The sequence below is a fragment of the Lontra canadensis genome, unplaced genomic scaffold (genome assembly GCF_010015895.1).
Source record: "Lontra canadensis isolate GAN:19392208 unplaced genomic scaffold, GSC_riverotter_1.0 scaffold52, whole genome shotgun sequence".
Classification (NCBI taxonomy): domain Eukaryota; kingdom Metazoa; phylum Chordata; class Mammalia; order Carnivora; family Mustelidae; genus Lontra; species Lontra canadensis.
Window position 1 is genome coordinate 8,625,642 of NW_022631046.1, and position 13,889 is coordinate 8,639,530.

At 44.4% G+C, this 13,889-nt stretch overlaps 1 protein-coding gene across 1 annotated transcript in view; it reads left to right on the forward strand.

Moving 5' to 3' along the window:
• The window catches only part of CRADD (CASP2 and RIPK1 domain containing adaptor with death domain), a 177,349-nt gene that overhangs the window by 146,928 nt on the left and 16,532 nt on the right, over positions 1-13,889 (forward strand). The window lies entirely within an intron of this gene.

Genomic DNA, 13,889 nt, shown 5'->3' on the forward strand with positions numbered 1-13,889 from the left:
AGCTGCTTCCTAAGACCAGAAGGGGGCTGTCTGGCCACTCAGGCAGGGCCTTGTAGATGGGCAGAGCTTTGCCAGGATCCCTTCCTCCCCAGGTCTGTTCCTCAGCTTTGCAGATCAAGGGTAACCTCGGACCGAGGGTGGGCAGAACAGGCTGGGAGAGGGTTTGGGGGAAACTGACTCATGACAACCAACCTTAGAAGAGACTAAGGTATAAATCACGATACCTGTTCATTACTGGGCTAGAAGAAAGATTTCTTCCAATAGGACACAGATATTTACGTTTGCAGGGTTTTTTGTGTGTGTGTGTGGTTTTTTTTTTTTTTTTATTTCCACAAAAGGCCTTGTATGAGAAGCCAGGCTTTTATCGGAAGTCTGTTTAACACACTTGGAATCAGAACTAGGACAGTTAGATTATTGTCGAAGAATTTCAGTATTTGTAATTGAAGCAGAGGTAATGCAAAAGAGATTTAGTGAAAAAGGTCGGCTTCTCTTCTAGGCTATGCCCCTCAGCCCTTTGCACCTTCCTCAGAGGTGACCCATATTCCCGATTTCTTCCACAAATTAGATTGTCTGAGGCCTGTATTTCCTGAATAGGGAAGTGCCTGCTGCACAGGCCAGGTAACTTGTGTCTTCCGGGCGGTGTCCCTTCCTGGACCTGTTTTTTTCCTTGGCACATTAGAGGGTGGGAGGTGGGAGGCGGTAGAAATGATAGAGGCCCACTTGGGGGGAGGGGCACCCAGGGTTTGCTGAGTAAGAAGACCTGCCCTCTTGGACAGGTGGGTGTGGGGGACGAGGGTGAGCTGGGAGCTACCCAGTGACAGCTCAGAGGAGTGTTCCCAGGCCCCTGGCGGGGAGAGGATGGACTCTAACTGCTCCCACGCATCTGGGGAACAGGACAGGAAAGGAAACCACAGAGCGGGAGAGACAAAGGAGGGCCCTGCTCCACTGCCTTGAAGGGGGCAGCCACCCTGGTCCAGGAGAACACCGGACAGAGACAGGGCAGGACCAAAAACATTGTGAGAGGTTGTCCGGCCCTGGAGCAGCCATGCCATCCACAGAGTCAGTCATATCTTGTGGTGCAGCCAAATAAGGTGCCTTCCAACTCCAGCGCCTGGACCCGGAGACAGCTCCGGAGAAGGTCTGCAGCGAGAAGGAACAATTAGCCAATTCATTATGTTGACATTTCTAGCCACAAGATAAGGTCTTTCGCCTTAATTAGGGCTGTGACAGATAAAAATATATTCCCAGCCAGCTCTTGTTATCCACACGGGCAGACCTATTATCCTGACTTGGTCTGGCCCCGTCCTTATTTGAGGGCTGGCCTTGTGCACGCGCACTTGGCAGCTTTGTAAAGGGTTTGGAAGGAATGAACACAGGGCCTGTTCCTGCCCTTCATCTAGAAGAGAAGACTCATTCATACACATGGTCCACGCCAGCAAACTTTGGTGGTTCAAGAGCAGGAAAATAAAACTAGACTAGGGGGTGTCTAGAAACCAGTTCATGTGAGGAAAAGGAAGCGAATGAGGGATTTAGGTGCCAGTTCAAGTGAGGAACCAGGAGTATTTAGTGTGGAAGAGGGGGGACTCAAAGAAGCCATGAACACCATCTCAGCTGTTTGAGAGGCGGTGGGACTTAATGTATGGTGGGTAAAAGCCGAGTGGCCTGAGTTCAACTTCTGCTGAAGGCACTTACCACCTCTGTTTCACCTCTCTGTGCTTCTCTTTCTCCACTTCAGAAAGTGAGGACAATATGGTACCCATGGCTGATGCAAGAACTGGGCAGGTTGATACATAGTAAGCACTTAACAGTGGCTGACGGGGGAAGCACTTCGTAAGCATTTCTTTGCTGGGCTTAAGAAAGCAGGGAGTGGATAATGGGTTGTGCCAGGTAACCAAAGCAGAATCAGTGATGGAAAATCGACCTCAATATACAGATTACCTTCTTTTAAACTGGAGTTACCCAATAAGGGGACCTTGAAAACAAAAAGCAAAGAACACCCTAGAGTTTGAATGGGACCCAGACCTCTTTGAGTTTTGCCTATCTATCTAGTCATCTTCTTGACATTTCCACTGGGGTATCCCCCAGACATCTTCTATTTAACGTGTCCAGAATTCATCTCTAGATCCTGCATTTTCCTGCTTCTCCTTCAGCCCTTCTCCATTTCAACACCATCGGTGGCAAATACCAGCCACCCAGCCTCTCAAGATAGAAACTGGACAGTCACTTATCATTGATGACCCCTGTCTATCCTGGTCCTTATGTTTAATCAGTCAACCACAGATGTCCATTCTACCTCTTCAGTATTTTTGGATTCCATCTACTTTTCTCCATAGCCACTGTCCGGTGACTGGTTTCTAGTTCAAAGAATCATTATCTTTCCCCTGCAGTAATTTTCCAACTGGCCTTCCTGTATTACCTTTGTCCCAAGGCCAGAAAGCCTGCAGGCGGGTTGGGGTAGCAAAAATACACTGCCCATAGAAGAAGATGCAGCTGGGGCCAGACCTTTATGAGCAGACCGAGGCTGGATTTCATCCCTCATTTGCTCCCTTGGCTGGTGCCCTTGTGCCTCAACACCTGCTCAACCATGTGCACCGGCCCTGCTTTCCAGTTCATTCTTCCAATGGTCACAGTGATTTTATTAAAATGTAAATGGGATCACACCAAACTTCTTTCCAGTATCACCCCCACCCCCGTCATTCATGGCTTCCTGTTTCCCTTGAGCTCTAAATCAAATCTGGGTTCCATCTACAATGATGTATCACTAAACATCATATTAATAGCCGTGAATCAGATGAGAGATTTTACTGTAAAAACTAGCTCTGGGGTGTATCAGGAACTGTTAGCGCGAAGAGAGAACTGAGAGGCACTGTGCTTAGTACAGAGGCCGTTGACTGAACCCTTGAGGACCGGAGCCAGCCTGCAGACAGAACTCATGGCATTTAATATGATGTTTAGCCGAGCCGCATTAAAATCAAGAAGTTACCTAAAATATGGACTCTTGGCTTCTCCTCAAAGTCTGGAAGATGCAGAAACATTGGGTCCTCCTCCTCCCGGGGTGATAGTTAGCTGATGCGGAGCACGCTAGCACCCCGCTGCTCTGTGTTATACTCGCTTGTGACCCCTGCCAGGTCTGGGTGGATATTTGCATTTGCAGCCCCTGAGTTCTTCAGCCCCTTGCATTTGTCAGGGAGGAAGCTGAGACCAGGAAGCTGGCGCTTCAGTCTCAGGGTCTTGTACTGGGTCTTGAACCGTCTCATGGCTTCTGCTGTCTCTACTGAATCACAGCTGCCTCTTAGTTGAAGACTGAAAGGAAACCCACTCTGCAACTTGGTTAGCTATTCTTTCCGTAGTGATTGCTAGCCAGTGCGTCCCTTAGTTGTTTTGCTTATATCTGTAGCAACATGAATATTAGAACATACAGTCTGGAGGACCAGGGTGGTGTTCTATGAGTATCACCTACAGTGCATGAGACTCAAATCAGAAAAGTTGGAGAAATAGGGAGGATTGAAAAGGACGGGGAAAATAAAACCTGGAGAGCTTTTGAGAAGGGAACAGCCTCTTTCTTGCGGTGCTGCGGAAAGCCGGCTGGGTTGCCACCTTGCCTGGGATGTGGAAATGGAGATGTAGACGCATTGAGTCAGTGGCAGGAAAAGGACCAGAAACCAAATCTTTGTTCCCAGTGCCCCATACCATGCTATCACACCCTGAAAATTACTGTGGACAGATGGATCCCTGCAGGAAGGGCAAGTTTGCAGATTACCTTGACAAACAATGGCTTTGACCAGTCAGGAGGAACTGGGATGAAACATAACCCCAGAGCCTTGAGTCCAGTAGTGTTTTAGTGTTCTTCAGAGAAAGAGGCCACATCATGCATAGGGAAATTAGCCTCGACAGCTATCAGATCCTCCTGGATACTGCCTCTTTTTGTCCCACAGTGAATCATTGTCATGAAGCTGTTCTGAGTCGTTAGCAACTCAAGACCTCATCCACATGGCAACTTTGGGCTTTTTTTCCCTAAGATATAAAGAGGCAGGCTGTGTATGAGGAGGAAAATGGAGTGACAAGACCTATCCCTAAAGGCAAGCCATGTGGGTAGCGTGGTGTGACATGTTTTTACCTTCCGGGCTTTGTGTCTCTTGTATTATTCTCTTTTTTGTTTCCCACTGGAGTCTAAAAATGTTTAATGGTACTTAATTATACTTCTTTTATCTGTATTCAAGTGTATCTGGGAACTTGTGCATACATTAACACTCTCTTTTGATTAAGCCAAGGCAATTAGAATATTTTATCAGTAAGAGAAATATTTTCCTCTAGACATAGATGGAGAAATCAAATCCTCTCTTTCAAATCTCTGAGCCACTGCTCAAGAATGGAAATCAGATTTACGATTTCATAGTCCTCTCCTTTTGATGGCAGACTAATGGACATAGTGATTTATGCAAACGAAATGTGCTCATTGATGAAGAGGCTCATATTGTTGATTTCATTTCTTAAATTTCTGGGACTTTTATCTGTTTCTCCCCTAAAGAAAATACTTTAAGAGTGAGCATTGGATCAATAGGTAACACCAGGGGAGGCTGGTGGGGGAGAGGGGTGAAACAGGTGATAGATATTAAGAGTGCATGTACCCTGATGAGCACTGGGTGATGCATAGAATTGCTGAATCACTGTATTGTACATGGGAAACTAATGTATCACTGTATGTTAACATACTGGACTTAAAATAAAAAATAACTAATACCATCCCCTTCCACTCCCTTCTCTTAGACAAAAGGAATTTTTAAAATTCAGACTAAATTATTTCCACTAAGGATTTATTTCCATTAGTTGGTTGGATCGATAAGAGTAAAAAGCATTTCTCCTTCTATGAAGAATTCTCTACCACCAGGTTCTTTCGGCTTAAGAAAAGTTCCTTCATTATAATACCTCTTCAGTTCAGGCATTGACTTTCTTCATTTGAATTGTAAATCTGTTGCTGTTCTCATCTTTGTCTAAACTTGTCTTTCTAACCCTGTGGACTTTTCCTGTTCCTGGGGTTCAGGCAGAAGTGGAGGTGAGGATCAGATTAAAAGTGCAGTTGAAGGGGGAGGGAGCGTAGAAGCAGGTAATGAGAGTAGGGTGTGAAGGGGGGATTGTCACAGGAGAAAGAAGTAGGGCTGTTGGAACAGAGTGGCCCAAAGAGACCCTGCTAGAAAGGGCCACCATCCTAAAAACCCAGCTGCACGAGGCTGGGCAGTTACCAGCTCGCAGAGAGCCTGCTGTCCAAGCAGCTTGGGGGCAACTGCTGTGTGCAGTGTAAATACGGAATTGTGGAAAACACAGCGACCCACACTGAGACAATAATGAAATGGATGGCGATTCCCCAGTGGATGGAAATTTGCTTTTTGCCATGTTCCAAAACACTGGCTCCAGTCGGGTGAGTGTTGTGTTTTTGTTTGTACTATCCTGCACTCATGGTTCCTGGAAACTCTAGCGGGAGCCTCTGATTTTTGGTGCAGGCTCTAAAGCAGCATCACCCTACCTCTAGGTCGCTGTCAGGGCACGCCCTGGGTCTCATTTTCAGTGTCTCAGCATACTTTCCAGTGCTTCCAGTAATTGATTGTGCAAAACACAAAACCAAAAGCAGATGGGACATATGTAGATAAGCTGTTTTGTTTTTCATCCCTATAATTTCCTAGGTTTGATAGCACTTCAATTTTCTAACCATAAAAGCTGTTTCTGTGCTTTTTGGAACACACACACACACACACACACACACACACACACAAGCACGCACGCACACGTGATGCTGCCAGTAAGGATGCTAAAAGAATAATACATGCGGTTTTCTGTTGTTGTTTTGGTTTTTTTCTTCTTTCTTTTTTAAAGAGTATCTTGCTGCCGGAGAAAGAAATTCAGAGAAATTACTTGGAGTGTATTTGCCAGAGTTCCGATTACCTACGGAACTATTGTGTCAACACTGAAGGATACTTTTGAATGTTGTATCATAGCTTAAGTTAAAAATCTAGCCTCTGCTGAGTGGGATTCCTAGAGGTGCTCACTCTGGGAAATCACAGTCTTCATTTACCAAAATCGTAGATGTTGGTTGTGGTGTCTGCATCTCCTGCATTGGTGGTGGGGGGCGGTGGGGGAGCGCTGTTCTATCCAAGAACTGTGACTGGGCGGCAGGAGGTGAAAGCTGCATTAAGATGGGTGGCACACGTCGCCAGGGCCGCCTTACAGGAGGTATTCCTTTGGACCCACTCACCTTTCTGTCAATTAAATGCTCACATTATCTTTTCAGTCAGATAAACATTACCAGGTCCTTGTTTTAAATCAATCATATATTACGTGTTAAATAAATTTTTATTGTTGATGTTATATTATTTATTAAAATGCAGCTTCCCCTGAAACTCAGTCTTTTCTTCTTGGCCGGCCGTCTCCACGTTGGCTCTGGGCTCTGCCGTTTAATAGGTGTCTTTGGGTATCTGAGCAGTTTGGGAACCTCGGAACCAGCACAAAATTACTGCCCGGTAATCTTTCTTTCTCAAGGGATTTGTCGTCACTCATCTACTCAGACAAAGACAGCAGAGCACAGAGACTCATCGGAAGAGCAGACTCTGGGGCCAGACAGCCCAGGGCTTGAAACCAGGCTGTGCCTTCTTATGAGTGACTAGGAGCAAGTCCTTCAGCTTCTTCTAAGAATAACACCCTTGTTACAGAAAGACGAGCATGATCACACCTGTCCCGTGACGATGGCTGTAAGAGCAAAAGTGTTTGCCTTAACCTTCCCTTCTCCTTCTTTTAAAATGATCCAGGGAGGGAACACGCTGGTACGCTGGTACGAGAACTCTCTGAACCCGCCCAGGGCTGTGTTTGAAAGCATTGATAAGCTCGGAGCTGGGCATTTGTCACTTTAGTCCTAGCAGGGAGTGAAATGACTTATCTCGCTTCTTTTCTGTCATCCAGCCAGTAGCTAGGAGAGAAAATATGGGGGCTCCCTCAGGCGAGGATGAGGAACCACGCAGAAGGCCAAGAGAACCTCGTTGGTGTAGCCTTTTCCCAACCCCTTTCTGGAAGGGAAAGAGCCACTACCGCAAGGAGAAGCGGCTCTGCCCACCTCTCAGACCCTTTACCGCCTGGGACCCCGGCCACGCGGGAGAGCAGGCAGGGCGGCAACCTGCCCCGTCCCCTCTCTTCCTGCCCCCCCCAGCCCTCCTGATGCTGTTGTTTTTCCCAGTAATAAAAGTAGAGCTCCTCCGAGACGAACACGTAGCGAGGCAAATACATCCCCAGAGTCTGACACGTATTTATGGAGCTCTGTGTTTTTATGTTCTGTTCTGCCTACAGAACGCAGACATGGAGGGCCTCGGTTGTCTTCGGGAAAATCTGAAAGCCAGGAGCTTACTCACAGGCTTCACACCTGCCTCTGTGAGGAACTTCTGAAGCCGGAGATACTCTTCGTAACTGAGGTCCATCTGTTGCACAGCTTTTTAATTCCCATATTTTCCCTTCTCAAGCCAAGACAGCGAGAGCAGCCAATTTTGTGGAAAGATCTCTTTAATATGAAATGAGTAAAACTACCAATGCTAAATAAAATAGACCACTGTGAAACTTGGGTTCCACCCCACAGGGAAGAGGCCGTGCGATTAACTGCGTTATATAACCAGACCGGCCGTACCAGCTGGCACTGCTCTCTTTGTTGTTCCAAGGGAGGGGGGGGGCAAGGCTGGGGCCAGAGCACATGATGCTATTTTAAAGTACTGCAGCCTCTGGAATTTTCCCTCACAGACATGTCCGGCGTCCGAGTTTTCCTTTGATTTATGGTTGCTTTCAATGTTTAACACTTTTTTACATTTTCAAAGCTACCTCCTCTGCCTCCAGCACCCAGGGGTGCACTTCTGTTGCTTTGAAAGACGCTTTTCAAAAGAGAAGTTTTCAAATTATGCAAAAAGGAGGTTTTGCAGTGCGGAGCCTTCAAGTGATTTTAAGTGGATAAGAGGGATGAGGATGTAAAGGCAGGGGCCACCCTGGGCCTTTCTTCTCAGCTGCTTGTGGTGACGCAACAGAGCGCGGCTCGCTGGAGGGACAAGGATTTCCAAAGCGGCGGTACATTCCCTTAACAGATGTCCTTGGGCCAGCCTGTCCTCTGGCCTCAGAGGACTCCCCGTCAGGTCTGGTTGACAAGCGAGCATTTAGGTCAAGCCATGTGAGACTGCCATTTCTTAGGTCAGAAATGGTAGAACGTTGGTGGTTTGTTAGGTGAGAACTATACACGGTGACAAAGACCACAGTGGGGCCATTGGGCAGAGCTATGGGAAAGTCTAGGGAAGAGGACTCCGCACAGTGTTGTGGGGTCAGGGGACAAGAAGGGGACAGCATAGCTGAGTGTTGTTGTTCCATTGTTGTTGTTGTTTTAAACAAGTCACTTTATTGAGGAATGATTGGCATGCAGTAAACCGCACATATTCTTAGTGTAAATTTGATAAGTTTTGGCACATGTATATACCCATAAAACCATCACTGCAATCAAATAATGAACATATCTATCATCCCCCCAAATTTCCTCATTCCCCTTGGTAATCCCTTCTTCCTGTCCACCCCATCCCCAGGCAAACATGCTGTTACTAGTTTCATTTTGTAGAATGTTATATAAATGGCCTTATATAGTACCTTTTTCCCCTCATTCATGTTGAAGTATATATATCAATATTTCATCTCTTTTTATTACAGAATAATATTTCATCAAACAGATAAACCAGTTTTTTTTATTCACCTTTTTTAAAATTCTTTTTTTAAGATTCTATTTATTTCAGAGAGAGAAAGAAGATGAGAGAGAGAGCATGAGAGGGAGGGAGGGTCAGAGGAAGAAACAGACTCCCTGCTGAGCAGGGAGCCTGGTGTGAGACTCAATCCTGAGACTCCAGGATCATGAACTGAACCAAAGGCAGTTGCTTAACCAACTGAGCCACGCAGGTGCCCCTCATTCACCTGTTGATAGACACTTGTATTGTCAGTTCTTACAAATAAGGCTGCTATGAACATGCATGTACAAGACTTTGTATGGACATAGGTTTTCTTTTCTCTTTGGTATGCACCTACGAATGGAATGGCCGTATTATGTATATGTTTAACTTTATAAGAGACTGCTGTACTGTTTCCGAAGTGGTTGTCCCATTATATGTTCCTACCAGCAGTGCCCGATTTCTTCTACATCCTTGCCGTCATTGTATATGTCTTCTTAATTTTTCTCATTTTAATAAGTATAGAGTGGTATCTCACTGTGGCATTCATTTGCATATCTCTAATGACTAATGATGCCAGACATCTTTTTATGTATTTATTTACCATCTATATATCTTCCTAGCTGAAGTGTCTGTTAGATCTTTGGCATTTTTAAATTGGGTTGTTTTCTTATTAAGCTCAGAGAATTCTTTGTGTGTCCTTTCTAAGGTATATGACTTGTTTGTAAGTATTTTCTTCCAGTCTGTAGTTTGTCTTTTCATTCTCTTAGTAGTGTCTTCCAAAGAGGAGAACTTTTACATGTTGATGACTTCTTGTTCTTCTATGGATCATGCTTTTGGTGTCACTTTTAAGAAATCTTTACTTAAAGTTGCACACGTTTTCCACCTAATGTTTCCTTCAGGAAGTTATGTAGTTATGGGTTTTTCATTTGGGATTCCTGAAGTTTATATATGGCATGAAGTGTAGATTGAAGTTCTCTCCTTGTCATCTAGATAGCCAACTGTTTGCGCATCCTTTGTGGAAAAGACTCTCGTATCTCTGCTCGATTGCCTATGCACCTTTGTAAAAACTCCATTGTTCATACAGGTGTAGATCTCTTTCTCGACTTAAGGCTATTGCATTGATCTAGTTCCCTATTTTTTCATGAATATCACACTGTTTTCATTTCTTAAGAATGAGTCTTGAAATCAGGAAGTGTAATTCTCCAACTTTGTTCTTTTTTGCAATTATTTTGGCTCTTCTGGTTCTCCTTATAAGGAGATCCTTCACATCTCCTTATAAGTTTTAGAATTAGCTTGTCCATTCCTATTTAAAAATATTCTGGGATTTGGATTGAGAGTGATTTCGATTGAGAGTTGCTGGGCTTTCTTGGGGCTGTGTCCATGGGAGGAAGGTATTCAAACATCATTTTTATATCTGAACAACTGGAATTTTGAGACTAGTACAGCATTTAAAAAATTTTCCACAGCCTCACTTCCAAGTTTATTGAAAACCCACCTGTGCAAAATGGTGTTATTCCGTGCCAAAGGATACAAAGAAAAATAAAATGTTCTAATTCTGGCCCTTATTTCCTATAAATTCACCCTTTTTAAAAATCTCCTCCCAGAGACAGAGAATAAGACGATTATCTTGGGTAGTTTCTCACCTCTGGGAAAAGATCACAGATAATTGGGAGAATCTGTGCTTTCTTCAGCGAGAAGGGTCCCTTTTGCTCTTCTTTCCCCCCGTGGCTGCAGGCTCATTCACCAAGCAGTAGACTGGTGTAGCCTGTGGCTTGGTGCAGGAGTTGCAAACCAGACACATGTAGGGCCTGAGAGATCCTGGACAAAGGAGAGCAGCCCAGCCACTGGGCTTTCACATGCATTGCGGGAGAGAGTGGATGTTGGGGGCTAACCAGCATGAGGATGACTCTGGTGAGCTGACAGGCAAAGCCACAAATCTGGAATTTTGTGAAAGCTCCTGATTTTCAAATGCAGTCGTTGTAGTTTTTTGAACAGCATAGGCCAAATGAAACATATCTGTGGGCCAGATTAAGTCCACTGGCTACCAGTGTGCAGTATGCGATGGATGGGTTCTTTTTTATTTGCTTTCAGGGTCGGCTCTTTCATCAGCTCCCCGAAGGATTCATTAACAATTGCTTATAGAGTACTCATAATGTGCCAGGAAGTACTCAGTACCCAGGAAATGGATCAGTGGTAGGAGGGACCCTTTCGACCCCTGTGCTGGAGGGGCTCCTGCTCCAGTGTGGGGCTTAAGGGGGTATAGAGACATTCCCGTGCCACCTCCCATTCTCTCCTGAATCTGCCCCTCCCCTGTATTCTGTCACTCCTTTCAGGCCTCCTGGAAGGCCATGGTTGATGGTACTTGGAGGAGTCCCGGAAGGCTTCTCTGAGGAGGTGACAATGTGAGTTAATTATTGAAGGTAGAGTGGAAATTGGCCAGCTGAATGTACACTAGAACAACGTTAATCAGTTTTCTGGTCGCTGCCTGTTTGTGGGACATGAAGTCAATTTAATGGTTGAATTCGGAATTAAAATAAAATAGGATATCATATAGTAAAGGTCAGTATTTTATGCTTTGTGAAACTTCTCGTTCAGTTTTAACACACACATACATGAGCATATTTCTAATACACGTATTTTTGGTCAAAAACCAGAAAAGCATAGTCTGGAAATATTTCCATTTTTTGAGAATCACAAGGAGATTAAAAGAGTCTAAAGGATGACCCCATGTTATTTCTGAGATCCTTTCATGAATTGTTAACTTCAGCGGTGACGTGCCGCTCTGAGTAGGCACAGAATACCCACTGGGCTAGGCATCGATGCCAGGTGATGGGGAGAATGAGCAAGTGACTTTCATTCCTCCGATTTTATTTCCTGCCTTGTTTTCCTGGTCAAATAAATGAATTCGTCTAGATTGGTAGTGTTCACGCCCCACGTTCCACAGAGGTGCTCTTGGCACACTGCAGACCCTTTCTGTGAATAGCTAAATTTGCCCCCTGCTGGATCATTAGCCCTGTGAGCAGTGCCCCTCAGCCTAGTAGGCCTCAATTCATATTTGCTGAATTAGCATAACTGTTTTCAGATTACCATCCCATTTTATGGGAAATTAGGCATATTTGAACTAATTGATAAAAAGCATTACAGAAGTTTCACGTTAGGCACAAAATCTGAAACCATGCAAATCCAAAGGAAATTAAAATTTTGTCAAGAGTCACAAAGTCTCAAAGCCAGGTGGGACTCACTGTGGTGCTCGGCTCTTGCTAATTGGCCGCACTCCCGGGCTTTGCCCAGTTACTCTGGCCTTATGTGAAGTGTTCAGAATGTGCCCCCTACCTGAGATGCAACTCCGCCATACATTTTTTTTTTTAATTTTATTTATTTATTTATTTGAGAGAGAGATAGAATGAGAGAGCATGAGAGGGGAGGTCAGAGGGAGAAGCAGACTCCCCGTGGAGCTGGGAGCCCGATGTGGGACTCGATTCCAGGACTCTGGTATCATGACCTGAGCCGAAGGCAGTCGCCCAACCAACTGAGCCACCCAGGTGCCCCCGCCATACATCTTTTTAAACCCAAGGTCTTAAAAGATATTTCTTGGGAGCTGTTAGTACCGGACGCACGCTGTGTCCTCACTCTGAGTAAGACAGACACACATTTTCTGTCTGACTAAAACTCACGCTTCACCCATGCCATGTGCTTTCCACAGACCACGTGTGTGCTTGAAGGTTAACAGCTTTCAGGATCCCTATAGTCTCTGAGGTTCAGGGTCCTGCCTCTCTGTCCCTGTCCGTAGAATGGGCCGTCAGGTCATCGGTGTGGAAGTGGTCTGTCTGACCAATGCTAGTTCTGTGAGACTGTCATCTTCCTTCTCCCTGATTCCAGATGGATGTGTTTGTCTGTCTGTCTGCGCGTGTGTTGTGCACGTGCTAGGTTCCCACTGCGTTTGTAGGCCATTAAGGCATCTACACCTTTCCTCCTGAACTGCATTTAAGACAAGCTGAAAACATTCTGTGCTGTCATGCTTGATTTTCTAAGCTTGATAGGATGTCCCATTTATCCCAACACAAATTAAGTCTTGTTAGTATCATTCCATCGATCTATCCAAATTATTTTAATTCTTGATTATGTCAATCACCACGTTCATTGTCTCTCCCAATTGTGGGAAGGCAGCAACTTAAAATTCCTGCCTTCTATCCCTCTCCCCCAGTTGCTGGTAAGAGGACTGGAAGTTTCACTTGAGATTATTATGGTGTCATAGCTTTGAAAGATTTTGCTTGGCAAAATCATCGTCTTCTTTTATTTCTTTGGGCTTATCGTTCTGCTGTTCAAAGAAATGTACTTCAGGCAGGTGCCTGGAGTCACCTGTCTGTAAGCACTCATTAGTGATCGTATCCTTCCTCTGGGCAGGTTTAGTACTGATAAGGAAAGCATATCTATCAGAGTTGTTATTTTATAACTTATATGCAGTCAAAACTTTTTTTAAAGTAACTCTCTTTTACTCTTTACTGACCAGGAACCAGCGACAAAGATAATGTCAAAGGACCCTGGGGGTACCTTGTTTCCTTCCGTTTGGGTATCAGTTTAAATATCGATGTTTTGATCTTGAAGACTAAAATAGAGTTACATATGTTTTTAAAACAATTTTGAAACTTTTGAAGAACAGTCATCCGTGGGAAATAATGTGATTAAAGAGTTCATTTTGCCTATTTAGAAAAGGGGAATACCCAAAATTTATATTTGTATAATGGAACTTCCATATAAAGAAATCTTTAATGTCATTTGCTTGTCACCTGTTGAAAAGCAGTGTTGTCATTAATGTTGAGAATTTGCAATTAGTCACTTATGCACTCTGGGTAATATACAAGGCACTTTGGAATTTTGTCTCTCAACAACTACACTCTGTTTTTAATTTCAAAAGGGTAGTTTTGAAGCACGTTTCAATAAACCAAGTAATTTTTGCCACCTGCCAATAAGTTTGTGACTTAGAAATACTAGAAACAGGGCTGCATTATGACTTGCCTGGGCTGGAGGCACTCTTGCCTTTGTGGCCCCTTGCTCCATAAAAAAAATATTAAAAATGACATTTTAGGACTCTATTGGTATAAAGACGAATATATTAATATTATATATTCAAACATTTTCTTTGACCTGAAGTTCATTTTTTTC